The 16,344-nt window shown below is 40.4% G+C and overlaps 1 protein-coding gene across 12 annotated transcripts in view; it reads left to right on the top strand.

Moving 5' to 3' along the window:
- The window catches only part of PARN (poly(A)-specific ribonuclease), a 179,435-nt gene that overhangs the window by 131,327 nt on the left and 31,764 nt on the right, over positions 1–16,344 (top strand). The gene's annotated exons all lie outside the window — the stretch shown is intronic.

The raw sequence follows: 16,344 nt of genomic DNA on the forward strand, positions 1-16,344 counted from the left end.
TGGTTGTCAATTTCTTCTTCTGTTTGCACTGATGTTGTGGTGGAAGTCTTTTCTGTAATAGATTCAGAATATTCAGGGAGTTTATAGTTGATAACTGGACAGAAGATAGGGCTTCGGTTCTGGGAAACTGTACTGGATTTGCTTGAGAAGGGAAAAAGGAGATTTGGTTTGGTGGCAAGAGATCTGAGTGCATAAGTACACGTTGGCATAGCATTTGAAGAATGCTCCTTTGCAATGGATACTGAAATCTCTAAGATCTCACTAATAGATACTTAGTCCCCATAAGCAGACACTGATGTCTGAACAGTCTTAAAAAAATAGATGCTCTTTCCCTTCTCATTTTACTAAGGATGTTCTGTAATTAAAGAAAATGGTTTTCCAAAGCCACTTTGCCCTTAACAGAGGTTTGGTCCATCATGTCTGTGGGTTGTTTGCTGTTTTTGGCTTATTTCAACTATTAGGAAAAAACCCTTTGGCGTATCTTCCTTCTAGCCTTTCCTTTCTGTGAGACTGAATTTCAGCCTTCCTTGAAAATGTTGTTGTTGTCCAGTTGCTCAGTTGTGTCTGACTCTTTGTGACCCCATGGACTGCAATACAGCAGGCTTCCTGTCCTTCACCATCTCCCGGAGTTTGCCCAAACTCATGTCCATTAAGTCAATGATGCCATCCAACCATCTCATCTTCTGTAGCTCCTGGGAATTCCTCCTTATGTAGGAAATACTAAAGCATACATCAAAGCTATGGTTTTCAGATTTCATATAATTTTCATCTGAAGTTAGTGGTTTTTGCAAGTAATTGAATGTACATATTTCATTAGGAAATGGAGGGAAAGCCCTTTGGAGGCACAGAAGATTCATATGAAGCAAACTGGGTCCCAGGACCCATTGCTCTGTCAGACTGCTTACATGTTTATTCATAAATGGGTCTATGGAGCAAGTGTTTTCTCTCCTCCTACTGAAAAAAAAATGCCATAGAGACAGCAGAGCCCACAAAGTGAAAAGGGAACTGACTTACAGGCAGCTGGACAAGAAGTGTTCTAGCTTACATTCTGCTGGTACCTTGGGAAAGACTATGTTCATTCTTCCCTTCGGTGAATACCAGCAAGAGCCCAGTATTTGTCTGTTTTCTCATCTTAAATGAGGCATCTTATTGGAAAGAAGGCCAAAGTCCCTTCTAGATCTTAAATCCAAGTGTTTTTACATTGTGTCCAGAGTAGGCAGGGCATGAAGAGGAAACTGATACAAACTCTCAAGACCCTTTGAGAATCTCCTCAAATAGCAGGTAGCTACTTCTCAACCCAAAGAGGTAGATTTTTGAAAATCCCTGTAGTAGGAGAACTTTTGGTTAAGAGGAATATAATAAAAATAAGATTGGGTGAACCAGTATCTTAAGTGAGCCTATGAAATCCCTTTACCACACTGAAATGTATAAATGTATAATGTGGTATAAATGTGGCTTCCCTGGTGGCTCAGACCATAAAGAGTCCACCTGCAATGCGAGAGACCTGGGTTCGATCTCTGGATTGGAAAGATCCCCTGGAGAAGGGAATGGCAACCCACCCAGTCTTCTTGCTTGGAGAATCCTATGGACAGAGGCACCTGGCGGGCTCGAGTCCATGGGGTCGCAAAGAGTCAGACATGACTGAGTGACTCAGCACAGCAGCGCACACTGAAATAATAGACAGGCACCCAGTAGAGAAAAGACGGTTGACCCTTTCACTGGGTGCTGCCTGTTTTCAAATTCCCACCTATCACCTGTGTACTTGAATTTCTTTGACACTCCTTCTCCCTGTGATCTCACGAAGACGGTTAGACAGCACTTGTCTGGAGCAGAAGAAACTTGTACTCAACCCTTTTTGTCCTCTATGTCTTAGTCCTCTCTTTGCACATTTGTTGCTTTCCAGCTTCTGTGGCAGAGTGGTGGCCTCTCACTTCCAGACCCACCCCACATACTAAGTCACTTCAGACGTGTCCAACTGTTTGCGATCCCATGGACTGTAGCCCACCAGGCTACCCTCTGTCCATGGGATTCTCCAGGCAAGAATGCTGGAATGGGTTGCCATGCCCTCCTCTAGGGGATCTTCCGGACCCAGGGATTGAACCCATGTCTCCTGTGTCTCCTGCATTGGCAGGTGGGTTCTTTACCACTAACGCCACCTGGGAAGCCCACCCCACCCCACCCCTCATCTCAGAATGAATCTTTGCAGCCTCAGCCCCACCCCTTTTACCCTGGAGGCACTTACTGCCTCTCAGTGTTGACTTTCTCTTGTTTATTTTTTTTTTGCTCCTGGTTCCACTGCAGAAATCTCCATTTAGTTTTGCTGCTTCTGTTCCTGGTTTTCAGCTACCTTTTCCTGGGGAAATTTCCTATTTTTTTGTTCTTGGTTCAATAGCTTAGGAACAGACTTTACAGGTGTGTCTTTATATTATCCAAATGACAGTGACACAATTTATATTTCCCTTTGGATAGACCCTTAGCTTCTGGAAAAGACTATAAAAGTTATCAAGTCTAGCTACCTTAATATCTTTCTTGTATTTAGGCAGACTAAATGTTGGAAAATTCACTGTAGAACTTGTAAGTTACACATATTTTAGCAGAAAAAGTGTTTCCCGTGACACTTTTTAAACCATTGGAGTAATAAATGCGCATAATTTTTAAAAATCTGCATGCTACAGGAGAATATAAAGTGAAGGGAGGAAATCTTGGCTCCACACTCCCAGTTCTTTTTCCCAGTGGCAGCTACTATTATCATTTTCTTCATTTTCTGTTATCACTGTACTTTTAAATTATACCTCTGTTTCTCGTCTTACACACTTTGACCAATATATCTTGATCACTTCTAAAAAAGATTAGAAATTTAACACTTGTATATTACCTTCTGTCTGTTTCCCTTCTCACTTTGGTGAGTGATGTTATTTATTTATTTTTACTACTTTTGTGTATCTGTCCTTTTGTGCTTTCTTGAGAATCTTGATTCCAAGAGATGATAGCAGGTATACAGCATCTATAATCCTTGAGTTGCTTCAGTTGTGTCTGACTCTTTGCAACCCTATGGACTGTAGCCCCCCAGGTTCCTCTGTCCATGAGATTCTTCAGGCAAGAATACTGGAGTGGGTTGCTCTGTCCTCCTCCAGGGGATCTTCCCAACCCAAGGATCAAACCCGTGTCTCTTATGTCTCCTGCATTGGCAGGTGAGTTCTTTACCACTAGTGCTGCCTGGGAAGCCTGTATACAGCATCTATAATATGATTGTGTAAATGCAATATTCTGAAAAGAAAAAGTAGCATAATGGGGCCCACAGAGAAGAAAATTGATTCCTGTGCTATTAAAGCTTTGCTACCCAAAGATAATTTCCCAAATATCCCAGCCTTTCGTGTGTAGATTTTTTTTTTTGAGGGAAGTAATCTTTTCCTGGAGTGAATTTTTTTTTCCTTTTTGCATATATATATGAATAGTGTATGGTTAGTAAACTCTATAGAAATGTCTCAATTTCACTTTCGTAATTGGTAGTGTTGCTTGAATATAGAATTCCAGATCCAAAAGTTTATCTTTTCAGAACTTAAAATACATTGCTTTCACCACTATAATCATTAATTTACTTTCCTGTTTTCCTTCAGGGCAGGTGCTATGCTTTTTATGTCTTGATTTCACTAGCACATAACCTAGAGTCTGACCCAGCAGATATACTCAGATGTTTGGTGAATAAATGAATGAATAAATTCCTGAATGCCAGTATCCCCAGTGCCTGCTCTGAGCTAGGACTCTCATGTTTTTGTTCCTGCAATGCTCGTGGCAGCTCTTGGCGGGGGGAGGGGAGAGGTTATCCCCATTTCATGGAGGCCCAGGGAGATTAAACAATTCTTGACAAAGAACTGGGGCCTGAAACCAGGTCAGCTACAGAGCCCCGTGCTTTCCACTGTCCATCAAACCCCCTGTACATTTTCCCAGGTCTGGTACGCCGCTTTATCCTCAAGGGAAGAAGGTACTCAAACAGATTGCACCTGGCTACACACCACATAGAGGACTGTTGTCTTTTTCATTTTTTCTTTTTTACTTATTGGGCTGCAGTAAGTCTTAGTCGCAGCACACCTTCACTGCAGCGCTCGGCATCTTCTGTTGCAGCACCTGGGCTTCTCTCTAGCTGTGGCGCACGGGGGCTCCATCGTCGCGGCACGGAGGCTTGGTTGCCCAGCTGCACGTGGGATCCCAGTTCCCCAACCAGGGGTCAAACCCACAGCCCCTGCGTTAGAAGGCGGATTCTTTTTTAGATTTATGTATTTATTTTTGTTTTTTCTTTAAATTAATTTATTTTAATTGGAGGCTAATTACTTTACAGTATTGTGATTTTTGCCATACACTGACATGAATCAGCCATGGGTGTACATGTGTCCCCCCATCCTAACCCCCCTCCCACCTCTCTCCCCATCCCATCCCTCTGGGTTATCTCAGTGCACCAGCTTTGAGTGCCCTGTTTCATGCATCAAACTTGGACTGGTCATCTGTTTCACATATAGTAATATACATGTTTCAGTGCTATTCTCTCAAATCATCCCACTCTTGCCTTCTTCCACAGAGTCCAAAAGTCTGTTGTTTATATCTATGTTTATTTTGCTGTCTCGCATATAGGGTCGTCATTACCATCTTTCTAAATTCCATATATATGCGTTAATATACTGTATGGAGAAGGAAATGGCAACCCACTCCAGTGTTCTTGCCTGGAGAATCCCAGGGACGGCAGAGCCTGGTGGGCTGCCGTCTATGGGGTCGCACAGAGTCGGACACGACTGAAGCGACTTAGCAGCATACTGTATTGGTGTTTTTCTTTCTGACTTCACTCTGTATAATAGGCTCCAGTTTTATCCACCTCATTAGAATGGATTCAAAGGCGTTTTTTAAAAATAGCTGAGTAATATTCCATTTTGTGTATGTACCACAGCTTTCTTATCCATTCATCTGCCTATGGACGTCTAGGTTGCTTCCATGTCCTAGCTTGTAAACAGTGCTGTGATGAATATTGGGGTATATGTGTCTCTTTCAATTCTGGTTTCCTTGGTGTGTATGCCCAGCAGTAGGATTGTATGGCAGTTCTATTTCCAGTTTTTTAAGGAATCTCCACGCTGTTCTCCATAGTGGCTGTACTAGTTTGCATTCCCACCAACAGTGTAAGAGTGTTCGGTTTTCTCCACACCCTCTCCAGCATTTATTGCTTGTAGACTTTTGGATAGTAGCCATTCTGACTGGCGTGAGATGGTACCTCATTGTGGTTTTGATTTGCATTTCTCTGATAATGAGTGATGTTGAGCATCTTTTCATGTGTTTGTTAGCCATCTGTATGTCTTCTTTGGAGAAATGTCTATTTAGTTCTTTGGCCCATTTTTTGATTGGGTCATTTATTTTTCTGGTATTGAGCTGCATGAACTGCTTGTATATTTTTGAGATTCTTTGTCAGCTGCTTCATTTGCTATTATTTTCTCCCATTCTGAAGGCTGTCTTTTCACCTTGCTTATAGTTTCCTTTGTTGTGCAAAAGCTTTTAAATTTAATTTAGGTCCCATTTGTTTATTTTTGCTTCTATTTCCATTACTCTGGGAGGTGGATCATGGAGGATCTTGTGATTTATGTCAGAGAGTGTTTTGCCTATGTTTTCCTCTAGGAGTTTTATAGTTTCTCATCTTACATTTGATCTTTAATCCATTTTGAGTTTGTGTTTGTGTATGGTGTTAGAAAGTGTTCTAATTTCATTCTTTTACAGGTGGTTGACCAGTTTTCCCAGCACCACTCGTTAAAGAGATTGTCTTTTCTCCTTTGTATATTTTTGTAGAAAGCAGATTCTTAACCACTGGACTGCCAGGGGAAGTCCTGGGACTGTTGTCTTAACTGTAATCACCACACATCTAAGAAAACATCCAAGAGCTTGTGTCTTTTCACTTAAAAGTGATATCCTAGGAAACAGAAGAGAGAGGTCCTTTTGAATTTCTGCTTTAATGAATCCTGAAACTTTTCATTACAGAAAAATTTCAAATACATACAGAAGTAGAGAAAATAACATAATGAATGAGCATCTAGCTACCACAAAGTGTCAGTGATCCACGTATGGCCAGTCCTGCTTAATTAGTACTCTTTCTCTCCCTCTCCCCTTCAGGTAATTTTGTAATAAATCACAGACAGCAAATGATTTCAGTCATGAGTCTACATATGTATGTATCTAAAAGATGAGCAACCATTTTTAAACAAAACTGTAATACTCCTCCCACATTAAAACATTAATAATGACCCTTCAGTATCAGAGATCCAGTGTTCAGATTTTCTTTTGGTTTTCACAGTATTTGTTTGTTTTTGGCCATGCTGGCTGTTCGTTGCTGTGCGGCCTTTCTCTAGTTGTGGTGAGCGGGGGCTACTCCCTAGCTGCTGTGCGCAGGCGTCTCATTGTGTGGCTTCTCTTGTTGCAGAGCTCGGGCTCTAGGGTACCCAGGCTTAGGTAGTTATAGCACTTGGGCTCAGTAATTGCCACATGCAGGCTTAGTTGCTCTGTGGCATGTGGGATCTTTCCAGACCAGGGATCAATCCTGTGTCCCCTGGGTTGGCGGGGCAGATTCTTAACCACTGGACCTTCAGGGAAGTCTCAGATTTTTTTTTCACAGATTTTTAAAAAATAATTGTTTTGTTTGACCTCCAGTTTCTAAACAAGTTCACATATTACATTTGATTGACGTGTCACATTTCTTTCTTAATCTCTGAATTCCTCCTCTCCTTTTCCTGTACCCCCTGTAACTTTGCAGTATTTTTTAAAATACCAGGTTGTCTTTTCTGTAGAAGTTCCCATATTCTGGAACATTCTTGTAAGGTTGTATAACATGTTACCTGACTGCTGTGTTTGTAATCAACTGGTAGTTTGATCTGTAAACTCAATCAGATTCAGGCTAAATGGAATGGCAAGACTACTTCCTAGATGGTGTTGTGTATTTCCTGTTGCATTGCATTGGGTGGCTCAAAAAGTCTACTTTTCTCTCCTTTTGTGATAAGATTGATCACATGGGTTCAGATGTTGCTGGCCTGGTTCATTTAATATAAAGTTCCCCTATCAATTTTTTATCTGATGATTTTTAGTAGCCATTAATGATCAATGGCTAGACTCATTATTTCATTAAAGGTTGCAAAATAATAATATAGCTTGTTATTTCTTCATTTATTGTCCCAGATGCTCTTACTTAAAATGAAAAATCTCTTATCATCTATTTGGTTACCTGCAGATATAGTTCATATAGGAAAAGCAGAATGGGACTTCCCTGGTGGTTCAGTGGTTAAGACTCTACCCTTCCAATACAGGGCCTGAGGGTCGATCCCTCATCTGGGAATTGGGATCTCATATGTCACGCAGTACAGCCAAAAAAAAAAGCGGAATGAGTGATTTAATCTCTCCCCCCAACACACCTTTTTAAAACTAGTTTTCAGAAAAATTTGATTTCCTAGCACCTTTTAAAGGTGAGCAAGGAGGTTTATTTTGTTTGAATCAAATACATATAAAATATCTATTTTATATATTTTAATAGGTTATAGTTACTGTTCTTTTTGATGCTCAGATTATCTTTGTTCCTGACTGGTGGGAGCCATTTCCAGTTGTCTCTTGAGTCTTCTATTGCAATCCCAATAGTTGTTAGTAGCTTCTTTAACTTCTGATACTCTTAAGAAGATATTCCAGACTCTACTTGTACATTTTCTACCTTATATTTGGAATCAACCATTTATTTTTTAATTTTTTTTCAAAGTGTTAAGATTTTATTTGCAAAGCTTCTTTGTCATGTAGAAAGTAAAAATGCTGTTACAATCTTGTCATAACGGGTAGCCACGGACGGTTGACTCACCGATCACAGCTGTCCATGCTACAGCAAGAGTTCTTACATGAATACTTAACAACACTTATAATTTTGTTGGTGTGAAGTCCCCAGATTTGGTGGTAGGTTTCCAAAAGGGACTATATGGGGGAAGGTGGCATGTCACAGGAACTTTGGCTGGATGGGTGTCCTGGGGTTTGTATCACAGCTGCCATTAAAAAAAAAAAAAAGCTGTCAAATCCATGTCCATAGTCCAGCCAATACAAAGCAGTTCTTTTTTTACAGGGTATTTGAAAGTGAAAAAGTGGAAGTGTTAGTTGCTCAGTATTGCATCCAACTCTGTGGAGACCCCATAGACTGTAGCTCCCCAGGGCCCTACGTCCATGGAATTCTCCAGGCAAGAATACTGGAGAGAGTAGGCATTTCCTCCTCTAGGGGATCTTCCCAACTCAGGGATTGAGCCCAGGTATCCTGCATTGCTTCCCTGGTGGCTCAAACAGTAAAGCATCTGCCTACAATGCGGGAGACCCGGGTTCAATCCCTGGGTCGGGAGGATCCCCTGGAGAAGGAAATGGCAACCCACTCCAGTATTCTTGCATGGAAAATCCCATGGACGGAGGAGCCTGGTTGGCTACTGTCCATGGGGTCGAAAAGAGTCGGACACGACTGAGCGACTTCACTTCACTTCACTTCATCCTGCGTTGCAGGCAGTAGAATCAGCCATTTCTCAAGGGCCCTGTTCCTTTTGATTGGAAATTGTATTTAGAAACCATAATTTGGTTTCTAAGGGTGTTTATTGATATTAGATTTGTCATTGTTTATAAACTTCTTAAATGTAAAGAAAAGTCTTCCCTCCGTTCTTTTTTTTTTTTGCTTTTAAGATAAATTTGTAGTGATATTTCTAATTGAATTAGACTCCAGGACTTAATTAATTACATATAAAACCTTTTTGTTAGATGGTAATGGACCACACATACTTTTCCCCACCTTCCTTTTCTCATTTAGCTGTGTATCTTGGAAGTCACTTTTATTCTGTGTCTCTTAAAAAGTGATTCTTTACACTGCAGATGGTTTTCGTGTTCTTCAGTCTCCTTAATAAAACATACTATAACCAGCTAAACCTGAATGTTTCATCCTAGTTTAAATGATCAACCATGTAGCAAAATTCATGAATGTTGTATTAAGTTGCTTTGTGAAAAATTAATTCACAACCAGTAGAGCCCTGGATAAATCATTAATCATTTATCCAGATAAATCATAAATCATTCTGATAAAGCATTCTTCTTTTACCTTTCTCCTCTTCTTATCTCTTTCTTTGTCCTCATCAGGATAAAGATGTAAAGCTCACTGACACACAGTATGCTTTTTGGAATCTCTGCAGAACAATGTGAAAAACAAGAAAGCTCATTTATTAAGCAGATTCTTCATTGCAGGCACTGTGCTAGGTGCTTTATATCATTTCAAAACTCTAACAACTCAATGAACCCTTGGAATATTCCTGATTTATCTGTGAGAAAGCTGAGTCTCAGAGAAGCTAAATAATTTAGCTGAAGTTATGCAGGATTTTAACTTACAGGCCTTTGGGAGCCATAGCAAGTGCATTACGTTGCCTCTCAGGAAGATGACGCATATGCACCTAAGAGTGTGCGTATTTCAGAAAGATGTCTCATTTTAACAAATCATGTCTTCTCTAAAAGAACGGTCTCCAACCTTTTTGGCACCAGGGACCAGTTTTGAGGAAGACCAGGACCAGGGCCGGGGTTAATGAGGGGGGCGGAGAGATGGTTTCTGGATGATTCGAGCACATTACATTTATTGCTCACTTTGTTTCTATCATTGTTATATCAGCTCCACCTAGATCATCAGCCATTAGATCCCAGAGGTTGGGAACCCCTTCTTTAAAAAAAAAAAATCCTGTGTTAAAGAAGCCCGAAGGTTAAAACATCCGAATTTCAAACTTACTTCTTTGGGGAGAGGCTTTAGATATCTAGTCCCACAGATCATCAGTTTAAAACTCTTAGTTTGTAATTTCTGGCTTTTTTTTTTTGGAGAAAGAGAAGTGACTCTGGGATGTACAAGCCAATGTCAGAAGTACTGGGGTGGCATCCTTCTAGGACGCTCAGCACTGGTCTTCTCCTTTGTAGTGGCCTTTGGTAGGTTGTTCATTTGATTTTAAGTAGAGAAGCTGTAGCACAGCAAGAGGAAAGTGACTGGTGATGAAGGGGAGACATCAAGTCTCCTCAGCCCAGCACAGTAACTGGAAGGAAGGGGCAATAGGAACTGTGGGCAGGATTATCAAACATCGTCATCAGAAGAGCAGTGGGAGCTGCCCTGGGGGCTCAGTGCGAAAGAATCCACCTGCCAACACAGGTTTGATGCCTGATCCGGGAAGATCCCACACGCCGCAGAGCAGTTAAGCCTGAGCTCTAGAGCCCATGCTCTGCAACGAGAGAAGCCACCACAATGAGAAGCCCCTGCTCCAAAACTAGAGAGTAACCCTCTCTGGTCACAACTAGAGAAAAGCCCTCACTGCAGCGGAGACCAAGTACAGCCAGAAATAATAAATAAATAAATAGAATTATACATAGATTGAAAAAAAGAGCAGTGGTCCTTTCTCCAGGCAGAGGACAGGGGAACAACCCCCCCGAGGAGGCCTAAGTCACATCGGTAGACCTGTCTCGCTGATAAGACAACTTAGAAGTGTCTTGCTCCAGATCACAGAGCTGGTGCCATCGTAGACGCTATCATGTTTCATGATAGCAGTAATGTTTGAAAATTACTGTTTTCTTTCCTAATCTTCATGCTATTTATTTGATTAACCGTAATTAACAGTAATTATCTGTGTTTCTAATAATGAGTTCTATATATTTGTGCTTGTCTTCATATAAGAGTATAATTGTTTTTCTAATGTTGCTAACCATTGAAATTGCCCTCAACACACTTAGATGATAGGGAAGTTGAAATGCTATTTTTCATGTTGAAATACAAAACAGATTTCCTGTTTGAGGTACTCAGGTCATGTGCAGTTAAGATTATTCCTGTTTGTAGTATAGTTTTCATTGAAATGAAGTATGAATTATGTAAATCCTGTATTTTAATTGCCAGGTGTAGAAATCTGACAGTTCACTTTTCTGGCAGTTCTTTTTTTTTTTTTTTTTTGACACTGTATGGTTTTTTTTTTGTATGGTTTTTTAATATTTCGCTACTACACTGGCAGCTGGCAGAAGCCACGGCGTCCTTGTGTTATTTGAGGGGGTGGGAGTTGTGAGGATGCAGAATGACTGCTGTGATCAAACACCAGGTTTGTCCTTGTACTGATGGGGCTCCATGTTTCAATACCGTCTACGATTTAAGGTGTGTGTGTCCCTTTGTCCGTTCAGGGGTCACTGAAGGGTTTCATTTCATCCCGCTGCGTCACTGGTAGTACAGAAGCCAGACCTTTGCCAGATAGGAGCCTTCAGATCCTTCCTTTTGTACCCACTTTTCCCAAATGCAGGAAGAACTAAAATCTGCTGTATATGTTCAAATCTCCACTTCCAAAATAGAACTAATTATCCCACTCCAGCGTTCTTGCCTGGAGAATCCCAGAGACGGGAGCCTCGTGGGCTGCCGTCTATGGCGTCGCACAGAGTCAGACACGACTGAAGCGACTTAGCAGCAGCAGCAGCAGCATACAATCTAAGTGATGCCTAAATGGATGTTTACTGTACAACTCTTCAAACTTTCCTGTGTATTCAAAGTTTTCCTAATAAAATATTGGCAGGAAGTGGCACTGGGCCTTCTAGAAACAGGGGCGGGCGGTTTGGGTGGTTCCTAATGATCTGCAGGTTCCAGGCACCTGTGAGTTAACAAATGGGGTGTCTGGGTGGTGGTTTCCCTGCCCCCCAGGGAAGCTGGGGGACACTCGCCTCTCACCCTTCCAGCCATGCAGACCAGGCTCTGCAACCTGCTTGAGCCACTCAGCACCTTCCTTCTGCTCTTCTTTCTCTCTGTCTCCCCTCCTTTCTTCATGCTTTGCAGAGCTTGGGGCCACTGCCTCTGAAGACTTGGATCAACATCATCTCTAGAAAACGTGAACTTTTTGCTCACCGGTCCAGAGCGGGAACAGAGGAGGCACTGGCATTCCAGTATCTGCTGTGTGCCTCTTACACCCTCACAATAATCTGTTTTATAATTGAGGAGGTGAAACTCGCTCTTTTTCACCCAGAGTCACAAAACCAGTAAATTACAGCACCCAGATTCAAGTGCTCATCACTCTTTCATCCCAGATCCCGTTCACGCTCTTTCTGGAATGCCTCCTGTCTCCTCACATATCTATCTGTGATCCGTCCACATGCCCAGAAATACCCTCTGACGTGCCTTCCCTGCCACCTGGAATCCTTGAGAATTTTTTGCCATGGGGACTCTGATAGGAAGTGAAAAGATAAAGTTGGGTTTGTTGTTTATTCATATTAGTGCTCGCTCCAGCACCTGATAAATGATGCCTTGTGGTCACTCAGAGAAAGGTTTAAATAAACAAGTGAACCCGTAAGACATTAGGAACACATCTTCCCACCCAGCTTCTGATTGGAGAAAGCCGTGCAGTCTGCTTTTTTCCTTTTGAACAATATAAGGCCATGCTTGGATACTTTAACATGCTTTGCTAAAGGTTAGGCAAGATGGAATGACTTTTTTTTTTTTTTCATAATCATACGAGCATCCAGCTTATTTTATTGTCTTACCTGCTGTTTCATCTGAAAGAGCCATATGAAGGTGGGAGGAGATTGACTGTGGAAGCCTTGGAATATCTCAAGTCTGAAGACCTTTCACCCTTGACTTATCACATATTTTAAAGGAAAGTAATTTAAAAGGAAATCAAACTCGTGATGCTACAGGAATCAGTATTCAGACCACCATTTTTTGAGTGTTAACATCAGTTGTCAAATAGTTGATGTAAAGAATTGGGGACTTCTTGGGAAGGACCATGAAGTATATTAGTTCATCTTCCTAAATGAGTGATTCTACGTTCTTGGAAAGGATTAGTTTCTTAGTTTGCTGTAGTCACAAATTATCCCCAGAAGGATCTTCAAAAACCAAGCCAGGATGCAGGAACCATGTGGTTTCCTGGTGTTGGAATCTCTTCTGGTCACTGGTTCTCTGCTCTCAGAGAGCTGAAACATGTTCTCCATGTCAAGGTGCTTACCTTGTTCTCTTCTGCTAAAGCCATCCTACCCTGTTGATTCGTCAGACCAAATTGTTAGTGCTAAAGCACTAAATGGAGACAGTTTTTAAACTCCTACTCATTTGCATTAAAACAGTAGCCTTCTTTAAAAAATTGTTGCTAATGAATATTATAAAACTGTCCACACATTCCAGTTCATCTTGTTTTCAGGTATTCTGTAAGTTTAGTTTTGAATAACAATTATCAGTATTTCAGTCCACAAACCCTCATCGAAGCATCTGTCAGGCTAAACATCTGGAATGTATTTCAGTGGCAATATTTCACAAAGTAAGCACCAAATAAGAGTACTCTGTTTTACCTTGTTTCAGCATAGTCCATTAATATTCATAAGAATAATACTTTAGTGATGCTACTTTAGAAACATAGCTGTATTCTTTGATTCTTTCCAGTTGAAAAGTATAAATTCGGAGGTCTTGATTTGGGTCTTGGCTTTAGTTATCTCATCATTAATTTGATAACTCTGTAATGTGAATGTCCATTTAGGATAGCTAAATTCATGAATATAATGATACTGTTAGAATTTAGAGTAGCATTGTCCACATGGTTGTTAACTTTCTTTCTATCCTATTCTTTCATCCCCACTTTCTCTGTCTCTGTTAGCTCAGATCTTTTGGCTTCAGTGGGTGTCAGATGAAGGTGGGTACCCAAGCAGAGAGAAGGAGTTGGAGCCTTCCATGAGTGTGAAAAAAAACCCACTTTTCCCTTTCCTTTGTCGTCATTTGTGAAACAGTAGTTTACCTCCACATTTGAGCCTGTTCAGTTGACATTAGTGGGGTTTATTCCTTTTCAGGTTGGGTTTACTGGGTTTGTGAGAAAGATAACCAAAAATGACAACCAAAAACCAAAAATGACAATTTCCAAAGAAATTAAATGTCTTCAAAAATGTATAGGATTAAGATACTCATGCTATAATTTGTTGTTTTATAGGTAACTGGCTTTGAACTTTTTCTTATGTGTCGTTTCTACTTACAAATACTATATATATATAAATTCTTTTTTTTATTATAGCAGCGCGTATAACTGTATGAACAGAAGTGTTGATGGATAAAGCCATGTACTTGTGGAAGCTGGAAGGGACTTGGAAGTGATCTTGTACACCCTCCACTGTGTTAGAGAGGAGAACTAGGGAGTGAGAGAAGCTATCTCTTACTCATGGTCATGAAGCCAATTAAGTAACAGAGCTTACTTTTACTTAATTAGCAATTTAAGACAGAAAAGTAGCAATTTACTGTTGGCATGGTGATTTTTCACATACCAACTTCACTTTGTGAAGTTCTTGGCACTTGTTTTTCTTTTAAAATACTGTCAACAAAATACATAAGCATTGTTTTTTTGAAGGCAAATAATATTTTTAAAAATTATAATAAAAAACAGCAGTCCCCTGTCACCCCCATTCTGTCCCTCAGAGGCAATCACTTTCAACTCTTTTCATTTGATAATTTACCTTATTTCCAAGTGATATCCAAGTAATATGCTTATTGCTATGTCTTCATTTTTCTGTGTCCATTGACTTCCAAATACGGTAGTCTTGTCCAGTCACGGTAAGTTTCCCTCAGCTCCCTGCATTGTTTCCTCCATTTTTCTCTCTCTGAATACTGGTGTGTTTTGGGTTTTGTCTCTCAAAGACTTCCTTCAAAGGCTTGACTATTTTTGGCCATCCAGTATGGTGGCACTAGTGGTAAAGAGCCCACCTGCCAGTGTAGAAGATGTAAGGGATGTGGGTTCGATCCCTGGGTTGGGAAGATCACCTTGGAGAAGGGCGTGTCAAACCACTCCAGTATTTTCACCTGGAGAATCCCATGGATAGAGCCTGGTGGGCTACAGTCCATAGGATTACAGAGTCAGAGACGACTAAGCAACTAACACTTTCACTTTCAATATTGTTTAAGAAAGAACTGAAAAGGGATGAAAAGTTCTTGGAGGCAGAACTTATTGATGGTTTCTCCTTGTAGAGTGGTGAGGTGAGAAGCTGGCTTTGTAATTGCATATCTTTCTCTGAGACTCATGCTTTTCTTTAGGGCTTGTGCTTTTTCCAGAGTACATAAGAAATCTTTGCCTAAACTAGGGTCATAAGGATTTTCTTTTTTTTTTTCTGTAAGCTTTATAGTTTTATGTTTAGGCATATCATCTATTTCCAGTTGATTTTTATGTACAGAATGAGGCATGAATACAGTTTCATTTTTTGCACATAGATGTCCATTTGTTCTGGCACCATTTTTTGAGAATACTGTCCTTTATTGAATTACCTTGATTCCTTTGTCAAAAACCAGTTGGCCATATGCATGTGGTCTGTTTCTAGACTCTGTTATGTTCCATTGATCTGTATGTCTTTCCTTATGCCAGTGCTACAGTGTCTTGATTTATGCTGAAGCTTTATAGTGAGCCTTGAAATCAGATAGGAGATCCTTCAACCATTTTCTTCTTTAAAAAAAAAAAATGCTTATTCCAAGTCCTTTGCTTTTGCACAGAGAGTTTGGTCAATTTGTTGATTTCTATAAAAAGTCTGTTAGAACTTTGGGATTTTGTTGAATCTATTAATATAAGATCATTTTGGGGAGAGTTAACAGCTGAACTATATTGAGTCTCCTCACCCATGAACACAGTGTATATTTTCACTTAGGTTTACTTCGATTTCTCACATCACTGTATTGTAGTTTTCAGCATGCAGATTTTACATGTGCTTTATTAGAGTTGTCCTTCAGTATTTTACTTTTTGATGCTGCTGTAAGTCATATTTTTTTTGTAAGTCATACATTTTAAGGTTCAATTTCTGGTCATTCACTGCTGATATAAAAAAATACAGTTGATTTGTCTATTTTGACCTTGTATCCTTGAATCTTACTAAATTCACTTTTTTAAATAACCTTTTTGTAGACTATTTGGTGTTTTCTGTTTAGACAATCCGTTAAGAAAAAAAAAGGCATTTGTATTTCTCTCTGTCCAAAGGACCTTATGAATTTCATTTCTTTTTCTTTCCTTATTTCTCTGGCAAGAGTCTCTACTACAGTTTTGAACAGAAGTGGTGAGAGTCAATATCTGTGCCTTGTTCCTGATCTTAGGGCAAAAGCTTTCCATGTTAAGTGTGATACTAGCTCTAAGGACTGAGTTCTTTTAGAGATTGATTTTCTAATTTGTAGCTTCTGGGAGATGACCTGACTGCTGGTGCCCTGGAGGCTCACTTCTTAGTATATGGGAGATACTCCTTCCTCTGTTATGTTGTGCTTAGTTGCTCAGTCATGATCAACTCTTTGCAACCCCATGGACTGTAGCCCACCAGGCTCCTCTGTCCGTG

The sequence above is a fragment of the Bos grunniens genome, chromosome 25, assembly GCF_055505025.1.
Source record: "Bos grunniens cultivar Pamir isolate PY7600 chromosome 25, Bosgru_T2T1.0, whole genome shotgun sequence".
Taxonomy (NCBI): Eukaryota; Metazoa; Chordata; class Mammalia; order Artiodactyla; family Bovidae; genus Bos; species Bos grunniens.